Source organism: Staurois parvus, unplaced genomic scaffold, assembly GCF_062004578.1.
Source record: "Staurois parvus isolate SC_StPar_1 unplaced genomic scaffold, SC_StPar_1.0 ptg002227l, whole genome shotgun sequence".
Classification (NCBI taxonomy): domain Eukaryota; kingdom Metazoa; phylum Chordata; class Amphibia; order Anura; family Ranidae; genus Staurois; species Staurois parvus.
Window position 1 is genome coordinate 406,428 of NW_028320023.1, and position 9,353 is coordinate 415,780.

Here is a 9,353-nt window from a genome sequence, read left to right on the forward strand (position 1 = left end):
ACATTAGATACACAGATATGATGGGGGAGGGGTGACACCCCAATATAGAGAGAACATTGTATATACAGATATGGGGGAGGGGTGACACCCCAATATAGAGAGAACATTGTATACACAGATATGATGGGGGAGGGGAGACACCCCAATATAGAGAGAACATTGTATATACAGATATGATGGGGGGGGGAACCCAATATAGAGAGAACATTGTATATACAGATATGATGGGGGAGGGGTGACACCCCAATATAGAGAGAACATTGTATACACAGATATGATGGGGGGGTGACACCCCAATATAGAGAGAACATTGTATACACAGATATGATGGGGGAGGGGTGACACCCCAATATAGAGAGAACATTGTATATACAGATATGATGGGGGAGGGGTGACACCCCAATATAGAGAGAGCATTGTATATACAGATATGATGGGGGGGGGGGACACCCCAATATAGAGAGAACATTGTATATATGTCTTCTGATGGTGGACGTCTCTTTGGTGCCTTCAGCCAGGTGCGATGTAACACACACGTCATCCCGCAATTCTCATGCGTCTTGCCATGCGACAATTGCAGCAACATCACACTGCATTCGGGGCGCCATGTTGATGGTGAACGTCTCTTTGGTGCCTCTTCAGACATCTCCATAAAGGACGTCACTGGCAGGAAGGGTTCTCATTGGTCCCAGCAGAAAAGGCCTCAAGCTGGAAAGACTCCTCCCACTTCGGAAGCCAATCAGAGTTTCTTTCTTTTCTCCCAAGCTTCATCCTCCAAGAGCAGACCTAAGCCAGGGGCCCAGTTCAGTCACAATCCTGGGGCCCCTAATCCTCAAACCTGCAGACTAGTCCTATTAAACCTCCTGCAGGGATTTCCCTACTTTCTAAAGTGGGGTGACGTCTGTTGGCCTTTGGGGTCACTTGGTCAGCAGACATCTCAGAAGCTCAGGTAAGAGACGTGGTGTCCGGGGGCTACAGGCTAGAGGTCATCTCCCTGCCCCCACCCCGCTTCGTGTTGTCCAACCTGCCGGTGTCCCCGCAGGGACTAGCGGTCCTCCATGCTGCTCCTGCAGATCTGCTGACCCAAGGAGATCTCCCCATTGGACCAACAGCAGAATAGTTCCCGGTTTTTAGGCCACATTCACAGGGGACATACCAATGTGTACCGCCGTGGGGGGCCGTGTTTATTTGCAGGGGATGTCCCGGTGTTCATGCACCCCTGTGCAGGCAGTTCCATTGATGTCAGTTGGGACGTAGTGGTAACATGGACACAGATGCTGATCCCAATCTGACATCCGTATGGATGCATGGCCCTGAACGCACACTATCTGTGTTCACAGCTGTTCACCCGCACAGATGTTACATTGGGAGCAGTGTCTGTATCCATGCAGCCGCTGCATCCCAACTGACATCAATGAACCTGCCTGCACAGGGATGCATGAACACCGGTACATCCCCTGCAAGTAAACACGGCCCCCCACGGCTGTACGGATTAGTACGCCCCCTGTGACCGGGGCCTTACTCCAACCTTTTCCCTGTTCTAAAGCCTCCCAGCCGGTTCACACTATGTGGTGCGGGACACTGCATGGAGTCTGCACAGGAATCACACCGCATTCCTCTGCGCATTCCATGCAAATGTCTGTGCGCTGCGATTTGGGCCATACACTTCCTATGGCTCAAATCACATCGCATCCGCACCACAAAGGTGCAGGACTGTCTTTAGATCCGCACCTGAATCACATGGTATGGGTCTTCTCACCCATGTCATGTGATTTCTGGCAATCACATCGCGTCTTGCCATCTGTTTCGGGTGTCAATAATTTATTACTGACTCCCGCACCAGATCGCATGAACGTGATGCGATTGCAATGTGGTGCGGGAAACGTACAGGATTTGCAGCGTTTCCCGCACCGCATTGGTGTGAACCCGAGCTCAAGGAGGACATAGGCTGCATTCACTCGGGGGATTAGGGGCATACAGCGGATTCCTGCGGATGGGATCACTGTGAACAGTGGGGGATGGGAAGTCTGTACAAAGCAATGACAGGCTGACAGGAGCCGCGACCATTCCCATGTATCCGCACATCCATCGGTCATCTACGGTTAGGGCCAGGATCGCTCATCCTTCCCTGACCACAGATGACCGATGGATGTGCGGATACATGGGAATGGTCCCGGCTCAGCCTGTCATTGCTTTGTACAGACTTCCCATCCCCCACTGTTCACAGTGATCCCAGCCCCAGGAATCCCCTGTATGCCCCCTAATCCCCCCAGTGAATGCAGCCTATGTCCTCCTTGAGGCTTTAGAACAAGGAAACGGTTGGAGTAAAAACCCGGAAACCTTTCTGCTGTTGGTCCAATGGGGAGATCTCCTTGGGTCAGCAGATCTGCAGGAGCAGCATGGAGGACCGCTAGTCCCTGCGGGGACACCGGCAGTTTGGACAACACGAAGCGGGGTGGGGGCAGGGAGATGACCTCTAGCCTGTAGCCCCTGGACACCACGTCTCTTACCTGAGCTTCTGAGATGTCTGCTGACCAGGTGACCCCAAAGGCCAACAGACATCCCCCCACTTTAGGAAATGGGGACTTCCCTTCAGGAGGTTTAATAGGACTAGTCTGAAGGTTTGGGGATTAGGGGCCCCAGGATTGTGACTGAACTGGGCCCCTGGCCTAGGTTTGGCCTTAGAGGCCTAAGCCTGGGAGAAAAGAAAGGAACTCTGATTGGCTTCAGAAGTGGAAGGAGTCTTTCCAGCTTGAGGCCTTTTCTGCTGGGGCCAATGAGAACCCTTCCTGCCAGTGACGTCCTTTATGGAGATGTCTCAAGAGGCACCAAAGAGACGGTCACCATCACAATGGCATCCCAATTGTGGAGTGATGTGTGTCTTACCTGCCTATCCACCCCAGTACACTAAGCTGCACCCGCACAGCTCAGTGCGAAATTTCAGCAATGCCAACCCCCCACTATTCACAGTGATCCCAGCCCCAGGAATCCCCTGTATGCCCCCTAATCCCCCCAGTAAATGCAGCCTATGTCCTCCTTGAGGCTTTAGAACAAGGAAACGGTTGGAGTAAAAACCCGGAAACCTTTCTGCTGTTGGTACAATGGGGAGATCTCCTTGGGTCAGCAGAGTAGCAACATCAGCCCACAGAGTGACATCATTCTACCAGAAAGTAATGACACCTTCCCACCAACAATTGAAAATGCGGACAACGCTACGGATGATACCGACATTCCCATTGGCAGCATCACACCTCGGGATTCCCTCAGTGTTCACCTATGCCGGCAAATGAAGAACCGCATGCCAAAAATGGTGGTCAAGCACAAAGAGGAGACCCCACGGAAGACAGAAATTATCCCACCGAGTGTCATCATTCCACCAAAAGGGGAAAATGCAGACAACGCTATGGACAAGATTGACTCTCCCATTCCCAGCGTCGCACCTCCTAGGGATCCCATCTGCGCTCGCCTAAAGGATTTATGCCGGCAAATGAAAAGGCGCAGGCCAACCAAGGGGTTCAGGCACCGCGAGCTTAATCCACCAGAGAGTGACACCATCCCACCAAAAAATGAAAATGTGGACAGCCCTACGGATCATACTGACGTTCCCATTCCCAGCGTCGCACCTCCCAGGGATCCCATCCGTGGTCACCCTTCCAGCACATCAACAAGAGGTTTACTCTTTCCAGCATTAGATAACACTTTACCATCAACGACTTCTGGCGTCTTTCCAACAAAAGACATGATCCTACGATCGAGTTCTGGCAATAGGTGAGAATGGACAACCATGACTGTCCATCCCAGTGTCCAATCCAGAGGAGCAATTCCTAGCGATACCGCCCGTTTTATCCTACAGAAATTATTGCTGCGACGAAAGAAGCGAAGACCAACCAAAAAGGCCCTCCATTGGTCTTAAAGCAGAACTGTTCTTTTCTTGGCTCCAGTGCTGAGGTGTACCGGAGCTCCCCACCAGCCACTGACATCTTCAGCCAGGCGGCTCTTGGGCACTAATCTCCAGCCATTTTAATTGGCTGGGCCAAGGTGACTTCAATCTCGCGCAGGCGTGGGAGTTCAGTCATCCTGACATTGATGAAATTCTGTACTAAGCTGCACGGTGCAGTTAGTTTGAAAGCCATGAAATAAAAAAAAAGAACAAAAAGATCTGCAGGAGCAGCATGGAGGACCAGTAGTCTATGCGGGGACAAAGGCAACACGAAGCGTGGTGGGGGCAGGGAGTGGAACTCCAGCCTGTAGCCTCTGGACACCACGTCTCTTACCCAAGCAGAGATGTCTCTGACCAGGTGACCCCAAAGGCCAACAGATGTCCCCCCACTTTGAGAAATGGTGGCTTCCCCTTAGGATGTTTAATAGAACTTGTCTGTAGGTTTGTGGTATTAGGGGCCCCAGGATTGTGACTGAACTGGACCCCTGGCTTAAGTCTGGCCTTGGAGGTTAAAGTCTCAGAGAAACGTCAGGAACGCTTCTTGGCTTCAGAAGTGGGAGGAGTCGTCATCCCAGCTTGAGGCCTTTTCTGCTGGGGCCAATGAGAACTCTGACTACCAGCGACGTCCTATATGAGGTTGTCTAAGGGTCAGGTTGGGGGCACAGAGGAGACCTTCACCATCAGAAGACATGAGCACGAAGCGTTCTTCACATGGCCGCTCCACAGACCAACATCTCACACAAAGAGTTCTCCTCATGTTCACAGACAGGACACTCATGTGGGAAATAAGATGGACGACATCCCCGAACCCGTCCACCCAATAATGTACAGCTGAAGACATCATCTCTAATCTCTACTGGACATCACTGATTTACCCCGCTCCGCGGGGGCGGGCCTTATACATCAGAGGCCACACATGGGCAGCACAGAGGCTTATTGGTTAGCCTTGCAGCACTGGGGTCCTTGGTTGAAATCCTGACCAGGACCCTATCTGCATGGAGTTTGCATGTTCTCCCTGTGCCTGCGTGGGTTTCCTCCGGGTACTCCGGTTTCCTCCCACACTCTAAAAACATGCAACCTCGTGTTGGTGGTGTAGTGGTTAGCAGAGCTGCTTTCCAAGCAGCTGACCTGGGTTCGATTCCCAGCCAACGCAATATCCAAGATGGCTGCTTCGCCTCCTTAGTATTGGCGTGATAATATTAATAATAGAAATAATATTTATAATGAGAATCATCCGAATAATAATGGCAATAATAGGATTAGAAATTGATTTTTTTTTTATTTGTAGGTGAGAAGCAAATACAACAAAACGCAGATTCCGCATACATTATAACCAATGACATGGCGGTAGAGGTCCTGTACTATGTGTACCATGTGATTGGTTGATGGATGAGAAGATTACGATTTATTGAATTTGTTGCGCACCTATAAATAAAACAAATAAAAAATGATTATTTCCATTCTTAATACTATTATTACCATTATTATTGGGATTATTATCATTATAAATATTAGTTTCATTATTAACAGCTTCCCGACCGCCCCATAGCTGAAATACTGCTACAGGGCGACACGGGTGTGCAAAATCACACACACACACACACGTGATATTGTATTTGTGGTAGGGGGCGCACGAGAGGTGTGTACGCGCCCTACAAGTGCCGCCATTGGTGGTCGTGGCTGTCAATCACCAGGTGCGGGCCGCTTATCACTCACCGGTGCCCGGTGTTTGCCGAGGATCTCCGACGAGGAGAACTGTTTGTAAACAAAACATTTCTCCTCCCTGTCGGATCGTGCACACTGCTTTGGATGGCTGAGAACAGCACAGCCATGCAAAGCAGTGTGATTACAGTGAAGCACACAGACACAGGACATAGAGAAAAAGCACACAGTTAACCCTTTGATCGCCCCCCCAGATGTCAATCTCTTGCTGCCTAGTGCCATTAGTACAGTGTCAGTGTTATTTTTAGCAGGAAAAATGAATATAAAATGACTTGTGAGCCACGGAGATGTTGATTTTCATTATGAAAAAGTTTGCTGGCTCCCAATCACATTCTCGTCTGCATATGTGGTGACGTGTTACAATTAGAAATGGGTGCCGCGCCCTATAGATGAAGGAATCTCTATTTTAAACACTGGCTGTATAATATTTCCCCAGACCAATGGTGTAGTAGGGATTATACCCGGTAACAATATATATTCAATGAGGTGCTGACAATCTTCTACATAAAAGAAATCTAGTAGAACCTCCATTCAGCTGCATACAAGGAAAGAAATAGAAGAATCAATTGTGAATTCCATAAAACTAGATTAATCATGTAAATAATGTCCCAAATAAATATTAACCCCTCGCATACCGGGCACTTCTACCCCCTTCCTGCCTACAGGGCACTTCTACCCCCTTCCTGCCTACAGGGCACTTCTACCCCCTTCCTGCCTACAGGACACTTCTACCCCCTTCCTGCCTACAGGGCACTTCTACCCCCTTCCTGCCTACCGGGCACTTCTACCCCCTTCCTGCCTACCGGGCACTTCTACCCCCTTCCTGCCTACAGGGCACTTCTACCCCCTTCCTGCCTACAGGGCACTTCTACCCCCTTCCTGCCTACAGGGCACTTCTACCCTCTCCCTGTCTACAGGGCACTTCTACCCCCTTCCTGCCTACCGGGCACTTCTACCCCCTTCCTGCCTACCGGGCACTTCTACCCCCTTCCTGCCTACAGGGCACTTCTACCCCCTTCCTGCCTACCGGGCACTTCTACCCCCTTCCTGCCTACAGGGCACTTCTACCCTCTCCCTGCCTACAGGGCACTTCTACCCCCTTCCTGCCTACCGGGCACTTCTACCCCCTTCCTGCCTACAGGGCACTTCTACCCTCTCCCTGCCTACAGGGCACTTCTACCCTCTCCCTGCCTACAGGGCACTTCTACCCCCTTCCTGCCTACAGGGCACTTCTACCCCCTTCCTGCCTACAGGGCACTTCTACCCCCTTCCTGCCTACAGGGCACTTCTACCCTCTCCCTGCCTACAGGACACTTCTACCCCCTTCCTGCCTATCGGGCACATCTACCCCCTTCCTGCCTACCGGGCACTTCTACCCCCTTCCTGCCCAGGCCAATTTCCAGCTTTCAGCGCTGTTGCACTTTGAATGACAATTGTGCGGTCATGCAACACTGTACCCATATGACATTTTTATTATTTTTTTGTGACAGATAGAGCTTTATTTTGGTGGTATTTAATCACCTCAGGGTTTTTTATTTTTTCTTAAACAAACCAAAAACCACTGAAAATTTTGAAAAAAAAATGTTTTTTCTTAGTTTTTGTTATAAAATTTTGTAAATAAGTGATTTTTCTCCTTCACTGATGTGCGCTAATGAGGCTGCACTGGTGGGCACTGATAGGTGGCACTAATGAGGAAGCACTGGTAGGTGGCACTGATGGGCATTGACAGGCATCACTGATGGGCACTGAAAGGCAGCACTAATACCTGGCACTGACACGCGGCACTGACAGGCACTTATAGGCGGCACTGATGTGCACTGATAGGCAGCACAGATTGGAAGCACTGATAGGTGGCACTGATTAGCATTGATAGGTGGCGCTGACTGGCACTGATGGGTGACACTGAAAAGCAGCTCAGATGGGCACTGATATGTAGCACTGATGTGCACTGGCACGAGGCAATGATGGACACTGACAGGTGGCACTGCTGGGGCTATACTGATCATCAGTGCTCATATGATCAGTGTACATGTCCCCTTCGCGGAAAGCCGATTACCGGCTCTCCTCCCCTCTGTCAGCATGACAGCTCGAGGGGAGAGAAATGTCGATAACCGGCATTTCCCTGTTTACATGCGATCAGCTGTGATTGGACACAGTAGATCACATGACCGAGCCGACATCTTCGGGTCTTTCCGTGATCCACTGTGTCCAAGGGACACAGCGCATCAGCGATCGTCGTGCTGCGTGCTCCCTGAGCCGCTCATGCGCAGTGAGAATGGGAGGACGTCATATGACGTCCTATCAGAACGAGAGAACCGCCTTGCGCCCGTCATTGGACTATATGGTGGGAGGTGCTTAAAGTCCAATGTGTTTTCTGCCTGCTGATGGGAGAGCTGTATACAGAGAATAGACTTGGATAGTCGCTCTTTTATGCGCTCACCTTCCTCAAAGCCTAATATTAGGCTGACATGGCTTCCTGGGAGGAGATGGAATAGATTCCTCTAGGATGGGATGAGTTGATGGCTCTCCTATATACTTCCTGGATGTGACCATGTGTAGGAATGGTGGGATCTCCCTCCTTACACTGCTTGCTCCATCTCCCTATTGTTCCTGGTCATGAAGGGGGGAAACCCTTGTATGCAGCTGAATGGAGGTTATACTAGAAGATTGTCAGCACCTCATTGAATATATATTGTTACCGGGTATAATCCCTACTACACCATTGGTCTGGGGAAATATTATACAGCCAGTGTTCAAAATAGAGATTCCTTCATCTATAGGGCGCGGCACCCATTTCTAATTGTAACACTGTATTGGTGTCACCGGGGATGTCAGTGACACCAAGTCACCCCCCCCCCCCCAGTGTCAGAATGCCCGCCGCAGTCCCGATATAAGTCGCTGATCGCCAACCATTACTAGTAGAAAAGAAATAAAATCCCCGTATCTATACCGCCAATTGTAGACGCTACAACTTCACATTAACTCATTAATTTACACGTATTGGGATTTTTTTTCACAAAGACACGGAGCAGAATATATTTTAGCCCAAACTTATGACAAAACTGGATTTTTTACATTTTTTTTCCTGGATGTGTTTAATAGCAAACAGTCAGAAATATTTATTTTTTCAATAATTGTCGATCTTTTTGTTTTATAGCGCAAAAAATAAAAACCGAACAAGCGATCAAATACCACCGAAAGAAAGCTCAGTTAGTACAAAAAAAAAAAAGACGTAAATGTCATTTAGCTGCAGCATTGCATGACTGCATGACCGCGCAATTGTCAGTTAAAGTAAAGCAGCGCTGTAATGCAACAAATGGTCTGGTCAGGAAGAGGGGGAATCCTCTGGAGGGGGAGGGGTTAATATTGTTATTGCCATTAATATTAGGATTATTATTATCATTATCGTTGTCATTATTACAATTATTGAATAATTGGAGGATTGGCTCCTCCCACCCATGCTAGATAGTGACACAAAGGTGGTAATAATTCATTCAATGAAGGCCGTGGTTGGAATGAGGACCTCGGAGTAGCCAATCATACACATCATTCATTGTGAAGAAACTGTTCCGTCATCGGAATTACTTCTGCTTTAAGGATGTCTTCAGAAACCCTCATTAGATATGCGCTTCAAAGGCTCCTCCCATCCAGGATAAATAGTGACACAAAGGTGATAATAATTCATTCCATG